We start from the raw sequence: 13,532 nt of genomic DNA, 5'->3' as shown, positions 1-13,532 counted from the left end.
TTTTTTAATAAAACATGAAAAGTGCTTGCCGAAATAAAACAATTTCAAAAAACATAAAATAACTTTTTTCTCTCAAAACTTTTATAGTGCATGCATAAACCAAGTCGATCTGTCGGTTTCTTGTCAATATTAAACACCACGTTTTTAAAAGTGTATATATATATATATATATACACACTTTCATTATTCCTGCACTTTAAAATGCAGGAATTTATGTTCAATGTTAAATGTTTTTCGAAAAGTAATTTTATGGTAATTTAATGCAAATAGAATATTAATAAAGATTCTTTACTGAGGTAATTTTTTTTTTTAATAATTCCAGCTTATTAATGCTTTCTAATAATGAAGTATACTAAAATGTATGTAAATGTAAGTATATTCAATGAAGTATATTAAAATGAAAATTGTGAATAAAATAATTTAGTTTAAAGAAAAAATCTCGGTTCTTATCGAATATACTAGTGCATAATAATATTGTGATATAAGAATTTTAAACAATTACAAACCATGATTTTAAATATTTATTTTGTGATTTAAAAAATATTGATGAAGCATTTCTATCGGTATATTTGTTACTCTGTTGAAAGTATTTTATTATTCGAAAAAAATCATAAGTTCAGAAAATTTTTATAGAATTTGGTCTTTAAAACAATAAAAGAAACAAATCATTAAACAGAACACAATGATTTTTTCCATCGCGTAATGTTCTACATTCATCAAATAGAAAGCAGCCACAAAGATGCATAGAACAATAGAGTCAAGAGACCCCACGGTCTACCCGTGAGTGCAAATCACAAATCTATTGGCAATAAAAACGGCAGCCTTCCTTCTTTAATAAGCACAAATACAATTTCTTAATACACCTGAACATTAATTATTACACCATTCAGCGGTATAATAAACGAAGTAGACTTTTAAATGATTTTAAATGCAACAAATTTCCGACCACTTTTTAAATAGTTGTGTGCCTTAATATAAAAATTGATAACATTGGCTTAATCTAGAATTAAAAGTGAGGCCCGGACCGTTCTAGCTCTGCTTCCGGTGCAACAGCGAAGGCCACAAGAGAAGTGAATATCGTCAACGGGAATAAAACGTAGCGGACAGGGTGACGTCATGTTTCGGAGGAGATGGTGATGGCTGTTACGGCGAAAACTTAGCTCGCTGATGCGTGTTCTACAATTTAACACTAATCGGAGTGACACAAACATTATTGTGGTCAGTGAGCCTGATCGGAAGACAGTCGCGGACACCAAATGTACAGTGGCGGCGAATACAGATAAGGCTGTACTTGTAGTCTCTTCGACTATGGCGGTGCATGGCACGGGCTCGGGGTCGTCTATCTGTGGGTCGGACTAGCGAAGCTGGTAGTGTATAGCGTTTACCTGTCCCCTAATATTGACCTGGCGGCCTTCAAAGGACTGGTGGACGACTTTGTCAGAGACATCGGAAGGTGGAGGTGAAAGATGTCCTAGTTGTAGGTGATTTCAATTCAAAATCCAGGACTTGGGGAGCCAGGTTGAAGATGGAAGAGGCCGCGTTCTGGAGGATGCGATGGCCTCAGTAGACCTCTATTGCATGAACCGGTGAGGAGAATGGACGTTCGTAAGGGTGGTCGGGGAGTTTCTACCCCGGACCTGACTTTTGTAAGCATGAGGTGTGTAATGCGGCTGACGGGTTAGAAGGTACTGAAGGAGGAGTCGCTCAGTGACCACCACCTGATAACATACGAGGTTGACAGAGTTGTTCTTGAAGGACAACTGGGTATGAGAAGAACCTACTTTGTTCATAGTAGAGTGGAGCAATTTCGGGCTGTGGTCGGAGCTGGATTCGAGGAACATGAGAATATTAACCCTAACATCTTAACAGATGAGGTTTATAGAGCGGATAGAGAAACTGGAGTCATTAAGGACACAGTCTCTGGTCTACGAGGAGTTTACTGGTGGTCTCCTGACCTGACAGTTCTAAGAAGAAGGTGCATGGCTAGTCGGCAACGTCTTCAACGAGCGCAGCGACGGAGTGTGGATCTGAATGATGAGCTGCATCGACTTCGGACGCTCAGGAGAAAGTACAAGAACGATTTAGCGGTGGCCAAGAAAAGAAAGTGATTACAATTGTGACTCGGTTGACGACGATCCCTGGGGTGATGCGTATCGGATCGTGACGAAATGATTCGGGAGGAGGTTACCAGTCTTGTCTAAAGATGATATGGTGAAGAGTGCAACGGAGCTGTTTCCACGAGGCGGGGACACCTATAGGGAGGAGGTGGCGGCGGAGGGAATCGTCCCAATCACCCTCAATTATTTGACTGCTGCTTCCAAAACTATTAGTGGTGGCAAGAGTCCGGGACTGAACGGGATCCGTCCTGAGTTTGTGAAGATCATAGTAGATATCGTGCCGGACAAGGTCTTACAGGCTATGAACACAGTTATTAACAACGAGTGGATGCCTGAAAGGTGGAAAGGTGCGAGATTGGTTATGCTGCGGAAGCAGGTAGGACGTCTGGGTGCTCCGTCGGCTTATAGACCGTTATGCCTGTTGAACTGCTTTTTCAAATTATTGGAGAGAATGCTTCTTCGGAGATTGAATGAAGGAGAGGAGGCCTCTGGAGGGCCGCATCCAGATCAGTATGGCTTCCGGGTTGGACGGTCAGCGCTGGACGCCGTTGGGGGAGTTCTGAGCATTGTGAGGCCAGCAGTTGCAGTGACATGGCGGACCAGGAGAATTGGGGCAGTTATGTTCCTGGATATTCGAAATGCCTTTAACAAAGTTCCGTGGCAAGTAATGTTCGTGAATTTCGGGACAGGCAAATCCCGCCGTACCTAAGGTGAGTCATACAGGAGTATTTCATAGAAGGTATGTGATCGGAAATTCTGAGGAGGGAGAAGAAAAGTTCCCTGTCGAAAGGGGTGACCCTCAGGAGTCAGTCTTCGGTCCAACATTGTGGAAGTATTCAATGGAGTATATTCAATTGTGGAAGTATTCAATGGAGTATTACGACAGGATTATCCGGAGGGGGACCCACCAGTGGCGTTTGCAGATGACCAGGCGTTGGTGTTAGTCAGTAAAGCCGAACACGAGCTGATGGCTGTGGGGGAAGAGGCGGTGAACTTGGTGAGGGAATGGCTGACCAGTAATGGACTGCGGATGGCAGATGATAAAGTGAAGGTGGTTGTCATGATTGGATGCCAGAGATTGAGTCCTCTTCGATTCCGAATGGGTGAAACATTTGTGAACCCACAGCCCGGCGGTGATGTATCCGGGGATTTGGATGGATAGGCATACATGTGCAGGAATCACACATATATGCCCACACATGTATGTCTTTCTCCATACATGTGTAGGAAGCTGTCAGAAAGGACGAGCGGGTTGTCCAAGCCCTGAAAAGGTTGATGATGAATATGGGTGTCCCAGGACAGCGAAGAGGAGGCTGCTGTCCAGTGTATACTCTTCAGTAGTGCTCTATGGGGCGTCGGTTTGGGTTGGTGCTCTTGATAGGGCACGCAACAGGAGGAGGTTGTTGAGCCAACAACGACGGCTCAATCTTGGGGTTATCGCAGGATACCGCACGATAGGTGCAGAAGCGGCGTTAGTCATAGCTGTTGTGCCACTGATTGATCTGCAGGCCCGGATGAAACATTCTATTGTTTCCGGGAGTGAGAGGAAAGTGGCTGTCAATGAAATGTTCACAGCCTGGAACGACAGATAGAATGCGGCGGAGACTGGACGATGGACACAGTGCATCATCAGTGATGTCAGCAGCTGGGTAGAGCGGAAGCACGGTGATACCAATTACGAGCTCACCAAGTTTCTATCAGGGCACGGGTGCTTTAAAATTACCTGTACTGTATGAGTAGGAGTACTAACCACGAGATGCTGCTACGATTGTGGGGAGCAGGATACGGCAGAACACGTAGTGTTTTCGTGCATGAGTTGGAGAGACTTGAGGGCACAGTAAACGTGAATAATGTAATAAATGTGATGATGGGTGACAGAGATGCTTGGACGAGAGTGACGACTGCGGAGTCAGCCATAATTAGAACCAAGGCAGTGGAGGAGAGGGGCAGGCAGACTGGAAGACCGCAATTGACCTGAGGCGGAGAGACCGATGCCAGACGGCTAGCCTTAGGTGGTGGGAGGCGTTGGCTCCTCGGAGTTGTCGTTCGCCGATGATCCCCTGGGGACGTCGCTCTGGTTATTCTAATTCGGTGACAAGACCGCCTGGGTGGTTGCGCAGGGGCTGTGTACACACCATGTGGATTAGGTCTGTCCCCTGCGTGACTAGAGGGGGAGGTTTTTTAGCGGGTAAGAGCTCCGCACTTGCCGTCAGAGCGGGCCTGGCGGCGGCTGTCAGAGCTTTTTATCCCTCTACGAAAAAAAAAATTCTAGGATTAAAAGAGCAGCAATAATGATTAAAAATGTTGTCACGACTGCAGTAGCCACGTTAACTAAATTCAATATGAAAAGTATATTTCAATACTGTTATATCAAAATCTATTGTGTACAGAATTGCAAAGAAACACAAAAGCAATTTTTTTAAGTCAGACTCTTGAATAATTATCACGATCCATGAACATCGTTTGGTTCCCAATCAATGAGACTGATGCCGGTATCTCCACACTATGACTTCGTATGCGTCTGTCATTTGCTGAAATGGAATACTAAGTCAACAGAATTCTCATTATTATAATAATGAAAACCGTAACGTAATAAGGGTTCGTATTACAAGCAGAATTATGATAATAACTCAAATAATTTTGTAATACAGTATAAATAAAAAGTGGTTGACAGCTTGTTTCAGATGCTATTAATGCCGTATTAACGACATAAATAATATAACGGAATAAAAATATTTTGTCATATTCATCACATGATGACGATTAACTAATGAAATTTGGTATTTTAAATCATGTTATCCTCCCAGTTTTAAATATTTGTGAGACAGAGTTTGCTGTTTTCCAACAATATAATATTTATCTCATCATTAAAACTGTCGAATCGTAGGACAAAAATAGGTAATGAACTTTTAAAATCAAGAGTTTTTTTTTTTTATGAAAGTATTCTTAAAGAAACGAATTGATTCTCATTATCTTAATATTAACGAAAACTGAATTTCGATTTTGAAACGTCACTATTTTATTATATTTTTTAAAATTACGTTTGACAGTTTATATTCTTTTATATTACACAGCACATTCTTTCGTGATTTATTTCGATGGCCATATAAAATTTTAACATAATCTGTTAGTGAGTGAAATATCTAAGCACAGTAAAATGAAGTTTTCCTCTCTTTAGTTCACTGCACATTGTATTGATTACCAGGAGTAATGATGAAATCGAAATCAAAAATAATAAAATGTTAAATTTAATTTCTGTATCAAAAATGAATATAATTAAACATTATTCAAACGTTACAATCTTTTAAGAATTTTCTATAGTATTTTTTATTTTTTGAACGGAAAAATGTTGTTTTCGTGTATAAAAATATTTCTAAAGCTAATTCAAAGTTTAATAATTAAAACTCAATTGAATAATTCTGCATTCAATTATTTTCTGTGGGAAATTCTTGTCATTACTCCAAAAAAATTGTCATCTTCAAAATTCATGGCATCTACCATACTATAGTCAGTCTTTGACTATTTACATAGTTGTAGTTACTATGTAATACTACTTTCACAATTAAACAAACTTTATCCGTTTGATATAATTTCAACTCAAATAAAATCTTCTGAAATCAATGAAATTTTATAAGAAAGATTATAGATTATTATCGTTCCCCTATTGTGGAATTATATATATATATATTTATTTATTTATTTATTTACTATAAAATAAGAGTACAGCATGACTATTCCTGAACTATATACATTCTCCTAGCACTACAACAAATATAGTATTTTCTTTTTACATCATTAATCGTTAACTGAATTCTAAAACCCGTTTTATGGGTATTTGATAGTCAGTGTATCTTCAATAATTTTATTATGATGTTACTTCTTGACCATGCATTAATTTTAAATGCTAGTAAGAATATTTTTTGCTAACGGATATAACTGCTTTTGTACAGTTTTTTCTTTCTCTTTGTACAGTTTTCCTTCCTTTCCAAGGAAGGAAAAAGTTGGTGAAATTGATCATAAATACTTTTCTGTGAAAAAAACAAACAGATAAGATGACATTGAAACAAAACGAAGTAGAAGCAACATTGAAATAAGTTTACACTATAGAATTAGTGAATTTAAATAACAAAAAAATAAATAAATTAGGATCCAAACAATGTATAGCAATAAAAAAAATATGAATGACTCTTATTGAAACAAACAAATCGTATCACCCATGTAACCCAACTAAATAATATTTTCTGACAAATTTAAATAAGAGGTAAATAAATACTTTCATAATAATCTAGAAATACAGTTTTTTAAACTTAAAATTTAAAAAAAATATTGAAAGTAAAATAAAATTTAAAATAGGTGACATAAGGATGCATAACTTTCCCGGCATTGACAGATTTTTATTTCAACTATGAGATACAAATAACAATAATATCTGTATATTACACGGATATTAAGTCATTAATATCGTTCAGCAAGAACGATTCACATTTATTTACTTATACCACATTCTTCTCAAAATTAGTTGTTTGCAAACGTCAGTTTTCGTATTACTCCAGTATATTTCCTAACAAAGTTCTCAATCATTTTAACGTCCAAATAATAAATAGTCAAAAAAGTAGATGAATGGGTGAAACAAAAGATATATATATATATATATATATATAAAATATATATATATTTTAAATTACCAAATTGAAATACAAAAATAATCCACTCTAATAACAAACATTTAACATACTATAATGAAAAGCATACAACCAAATAGATTAATATACTAATTAATATTTTAAAAAATCTATATACAGAGTGTTTCAAAAATGGTGGGCTCGCTATACTTATTCGGATTCTACTTATAAAACTAAACAATAAATATAAAAAAAATGGCGATTTCTCCTTCGTTCTCCACCTGCCCACCAATTTATTTTCATATAAAAATGTATGACTCAAGTTCGGATAGACGAATCACATTAATATTTGATAAGCGTCTTGGTAATAAAGTTTTAAAATTAAAAAAAAAATCAGGACATAAATACCTCCGCAAATTACAAAATGGCGGCTATGTTTATTTTTCAATCCTTTATACTTCAGTAAATATTATTAGTTTTATCAAAATTTATGTTATTTGTAAAAATATTAAGCCATTATTTTGAACAAAATGATATTTTATTTTTTTAAATCGATTAATAACCGAGTTATGGCAGAAAATTGATGTAATTCTGTGTATGTTTTCATGTCCTCCACTTTACGTTCAATTCGATTAAATATTAATTGTTATATTTATTGTTAATTCTAGTATTGTAAATTAGCATCAAATTAAGAAATAATTTTTTCACAATAAGATTTAATATTAAATAATAATAAAACGTTGATATTCATTTTTCACTTTTGTATAATTTTACACAGCGACTAATATTGTTGATCATGTGAACAATGTAAAAATGAAGCTTCCTTCAACAGGAACGGTGTTCAACCTATCACAACCAGCGTACCTGGAGCGACAAGAATCCTCATGGTACCTTCTAAAGTAGCCATCAACAAAGATTTTTCCTGGACATATGGGCAGGTATTTTTAATCACTCTCTTTTGGGACCTGTCACTCTACCAAATCGTTTAAATGGAGAAAATTATCTTGCTAAAATATTACTTCTAATTATGTACAGATTCATGAAGTTTTTTATACAGACATTCAACTCTTTTGATTTAACACTGTAATTTGTTTTTTCACCAGATCACTGGAAACAACAAAAAGGTTTATCCATTTAAAATCATTATAGAAGTTTACTGGTGATGTGGAAAATGCAACTGCAATTTTTATATGATCTAAGTAAGAATAGTGACACAATATAAATGAAATACAAGAATATAATTTTACAGTTGAGAAAGTAATAAGAGTTAGTAAAAATTTATTTGTAACTTAACAACCTAGCTTACAGAAAAAAGTATAACTTCAATAATATGAAAAACACTACCTTTCCCCTGTACTTAATCAAAAGTATTATTACAGCACGATTTTCATTAAAAATGTCTGCATGTAATGTTGTTTTAAAAATGTTGTAATGTAATGTTGTTTTAATTGTTTTATGTTGTTTTAAAAACAATTATATAGCCAATTTAGCAGATGGTTATTAGCAAATTTCGAACTCAGTAAGAGTTAATCGGAAAAAAAATTATAACTCACATGGTATGTTAACTTAATTCGTATCAACTGCGTGCGTGTGCGCATGTACTTAATACGTTGTGTGGATGTAATAGATTATCAAATGTTGATAATTTATTAAGCTACTAGAGGAAAATAGATAAAAAAAAGGTAACATTACTCAATGAATGAAAGTAGAAATAATACTTTTTAACTAACAATCACCTCTTTATTACTAGATGGAAATGGGTATTATGAGTCCTTTTCCTCTTGATTCTTTAATAAACAACATAAAATAATTTGAATGGATATATCATTACAACTTCTGCTTGTCACTAATTATAATTTTGTTGCACTTAATTTTCTAATATTGCTTATCATTTGAATTGTTTTTTTTTATACTACAGATTTGTTAAGCAAGAGTAAAATATTGTAAATATTATTCATTAAATTATCTTCATCGTAACCAAACAAAAAAGATTATTATTGTTTTAATTAATTTTTTTTTAAACGAATTTATTATAATTTTTTTCTTCTTTTTAGTTTGAATTTTGAATTTCATTACTTTAAATTAAATTTGTATTTTATTATCCATACAGTTTATTAGAAGATAATTTAAAAATAATTAACTTCATGTTTTTTCCTATCAATGTGTTCCTAGTTTTGATATTGGTACAATACCGTACCAGCCAGTGTCGTTATTGCAATAATTATTATAAACTTTTTATTGGTTAAAGTAAGAGGCCTTCTATCGTCAGTTGCGTGTTTAATTTAGTCTATTATAGCTTTTCAACATCATCTAGTTTATGGTAGCTTAACGTTGTTCATTTATTTTAATCTTATATTGTCTCACAATAAAAAATTCCTCTGTTTTAATAATAATACTTCAGTAAATACTACAGAATCCGGTTTCAATTATCCTCATTGTTTTAAATAATTTTAATGAATTAAATAATCATACTATTAGTGCACTAATAGTAGGATTATTATTTTATAATAAAATTATTATTATTTTTACGATATTATATATGTTTTACTTCCTTGTACGAAGTAAAAGAAGTATTTTGATCGTGAAAAATTTCGGTTTTCAGATTTCAACGGAAATATCCATTCTCACCATCCGTGAATTCATTTTGACTAATTTCGGCCTGACGTCTTTACGTAAGTATATATACTTACGTACGTAATATATACGTATGTAATATATTACGTACGTATATATACGTACGTACGTATATATGTATGTACTTATGTATCTCGCATAACTCAAAAAGGATTAGCTGTAGGATGTTGAAATTATGGATTTAGGACTGCTGTAATATCTGGTTTTTCACCTCTCCTTTGGAATGCAATCGACTGAATCAAAAGTGTCCAAAAAAGCTCAAAATCCAAAACAGTTTGAATTTTGGAATTTTTTTAACTACAGTAATCAGCCATCATTGAGAGCTTTTCAACGACAATTCATAAATTATACTTATTTTTGTTGGTTCCACTGTTATAGCCAAATCAAATTTTAATTAACGAAATATTGGGATCGTATAAGGGGAAGGCACATCGGTTTGAATGCGTCCTTTTTATACCTCCGTTTTTTATACCTTTTTTTTTTTAATTCAAATATATTGATTTATTATAATTATTAACCTTTGACTGTAAAAAAGTTTTACAATAAATAATAATTCAATAATAACAATAAAAACATATGAAAAAAAAAATCAGAATTTATTAGTGAAATAAAAATTTTATGTACTTTTAAAAATGTATATATGCAATTAAATAGGCGGTCAAGGAAGTAATATGGTGTCTAAATCAGATTTGCCGAAACATCTGATAATTTTATTTATGCATTTATTTCAGTCTACTTCTAATAAATATTGCTATAAAATCTAGTAACCTTCTTCTGTTTCGTTTTTGTATTCATTTATTTGATGGTTACATCATAATAATTTAAAAAAACGTAATATTAGATACATGTAAGACTTAAATTTATTTAAAAAGTAATAAAGGGACTTTTACTATAATCTAATATTTTCAGGTTAGATTGTTGAATTAATAATTGTATAAATATTTAATATTAACAATACCTAATATTTTAGCAATTGTTTAACTGTCCACTTTTATTAAAGAATATTTTGAAAGTGAGATACGATTCTCCATCGTATCTCACTTTCAAATGGAATAAGTTTAATGAAGTTCTGCAAAAATTTATGTAATTTAATAGGCGTACAAGTAAGTTATGTGGTGTACATATCAGATTTTTTGATACTAGAGTGGACTCGGGTTTTATTATATCAAAGGAAAACTAAGTTAATTTTGTTGTTAGCCATATTTATTTATTCTTCTTTGACAGGTGATATAGCTGTACTTGGATACTTCAGATATCAGAATTATATTGAACAAAGAATATCATTTTAAAGGGAGGAGAAATATCAAGAGAGAATGTGGTAGTCGTCTCTAGGAATTTTCCCAACATTTTTTAGGCATATATTTTAATAATATTAAAAAAAACTTACGTTTTATTTAATTCTGTTGAATCACAATATAATTTTTATAATAAATGTTTTCTTTTTATTAATTATTTAATAAATCTAAATACTTAGGTGCACCATATTACTGGAAGAATTTTAGAATTATTTCGGTTGATTCTACGATTTTTACTGTTACTATTATTAATTCACTAAAAATTAATAATTATTTTATTCTAGGTAATTTCTCTTTAAAGTTGGTAAAATTAAAAATTGAGTTTAAAATATTTTACATTAAAAAAAAATATTTACTCTAATTTTTATTACATTAAAACTAGTTTTAAATGTGTTTAATACATAATATAATGTGTTAAATAAAAAATGTGTTTAAAACATGTTATTCATCTTTCCATTTGTGGACATTTCTTAAAAAATTTATTTTTAAACCGTTCTAAAAACAAGTTACAGAATTTCCTTATTCAGTACTTGTAGTTGAATTATCATCTAACGTTTTAATTGAACATCATTATATTGAGATTTAAACAATTTCTTTTTATTCCGTCAAATTTAAAAAAAAAATTTACCTCTCCACTAATCGACATTTTTAATTACAAAAATAACATGTTAGGTTTTATAAATAATATCCTAGAAGAAGTTTTAAACTATTTAAATTTCAAATTATTTTCATTCTCATTTACAGGAGTCTTACGGGATTATTACACAACCGATTAAACGTATTTTCGTCACTAAATACGTAAAAAGTCCCTTTTTTACACAACACAATTATTAAACTAAGGAGTTATTACCATAAATTTGTAATCTAATCTTTTAAACTTTTAATAAATACGGTGATATTATACGGTATCGTTAAAACAAACAAGCCATTCCTGAAATCTAAGTTAAAATAATTGTAGAAAAATACACAATTAGATTTCTGATTTAGTAATACTAATGTCATTTTAAATTATATATTTAGTATAATAGATAAATACGAAAATAGTATAAAGGAGATAATCGTCATTAAACGAAAATTATAAAAGTAAACTATCATAAAAATTTAATATATTATTATTTAAGTGATATGAGTAATCACGATATTTTTGGAGCTTGTTTTAATCTAATATTTTACTAACTAAAGAAAATATAAGATTATAAAAACAAATTTTATTGATAATTTCTCCTTCTATAACGTAATAAATGTAGCAGCTTTGTAGTTGTAGTCAGTAGTGGTTATTTTAGTAATCAAGTAGTACTGGAAGTCAGCATAGCATAATTCTCTATGTTATAGAAAAAATTTAATAAGAGAAGAAAACTAGCTGAAATATGCATTAAACAACTGAAAATGTAACGTTTGATGCTAGAAGCTATATCTAAATGAGTAATGTTTTATGCCAGAGAGTGCCACTAAAGTTGGGATTTGTTTTTCACTGGATATTATCGAAAATGGGGTCAGTAAATGCCGGAGTTCTGAAAGAGTTCAGATATGTATAAAATAGATTGGAAGTAAGAATTTCAATTTTCGTAATTTTATTTTAATATCATTTATTAGAAGTCTTTAAATCTTTTAAAAAAATACTCTTTTATACCTTAAGGTAGCTTATTCTGTCATTTAACTAATATTCCACTTTATAAGCTTACTGAGTTTAACCGCATATATTGTTAAATTTTATGAAATATTTTATTAAAGAATAAGAAAGAGTGAAGAAAATACAGTATGTCATCCTTCTATATGAAAAACTGATAAGGTTAATGTGTTAAGTAAAAATCAATTTTTACTTTGTTTTCTTCCGATTTAAGTACATCACTTAAACTGTAAAAAAGAAAAATTTTAGTAATTCCATCTCAACGATTTCTTTATAGCATTAAAAGAACTAAGATAAGCTTTTCAATTTTGTTCTCCCTTAGTATAGAGGATACTTAGTATAGTATAGAGGATAATTTACCACTGGACAATTAACTTTTCATGATGTAACTAAGGAAAATCTTTCATGTATATAGTTTGTCCTTAATTTCACTTGAATTTTTCGTTAGGTTTTTCTTACTTTTATCAAAAATACTTCAACAAAGAAGTAAGTTTTAAGTTTCTTAGTTTTAGTTAGTTTGGTAAATTTTTGTTTTCTCCTTTCAATAATTATCTACTACCAGTAAGTAATTCTCCAGTTTACTTACTCTTCAGTTTATGGCGCAAATTTGTTTTCCTAAATAACTGTAGATATAGAAGTTAGTATAAAACTAGGTTGTCTGTAGCATAAACGAAGTTGGTATAAAACGCTGAAGAAGTTGCAAAGGAAACACAACATTTTGCTACTATATACAGCTTGGCAATATTAAATGTTAGTAACAGAAGTGGTAGTAGTATTAGAATAATAGTAGTAATCTTCTCGAATTGAATTTAATTTTCGTAAGCTTAATGAGTCATAATTTTACTTGAATTTCATACCAAAAAGGATAAAGATGTAAGACCGGTCGAAACTTACCAAAACTTTACTTAGTTCTAGGATGAATACATAATATAAATTAAGATATATGTTTTAAGTTTTATTTATAACGGTTAAGTAAGAATATAATATGAGATGAGTTTATTTAGACAAAGTAGTTAGAACCTGATGTAGAAGATAATAAGAAGTTCAATCTATTGATGAAAACTTTTTTAGTCTTTTATCAGCATCGTAATTTCTTCACCAAAGAAGGTTATGTATGACAGCTCAACAAATTTTACACATATATATATATATGAATTTGACCTATCTGCTGATATAATTGTTTCATTTATATTTTCTGTTATATTATCATTTATATTTCTACTCACGTACAAATATT

The sequence above is a fragment of the Lycorma delicatula genome, chromosome 1 (genome assembly GCF_047948215.1).
Source record: "Lycorma delicatula isolate Av1 chromosome 1, ASM4794821v1, whole genome shotgun sequence".
Lineage (NCBI taxonomy): Eukaryota > Metazoa > Arthropoda > Insecta > Hemiptera > Fulgoridae > Lycorma > Lycorma delicatula.
The sequence above is the reverse complement of the archived record's forward strand: the minus strand, read 5'-3'. Positions refer to the sequence as shown.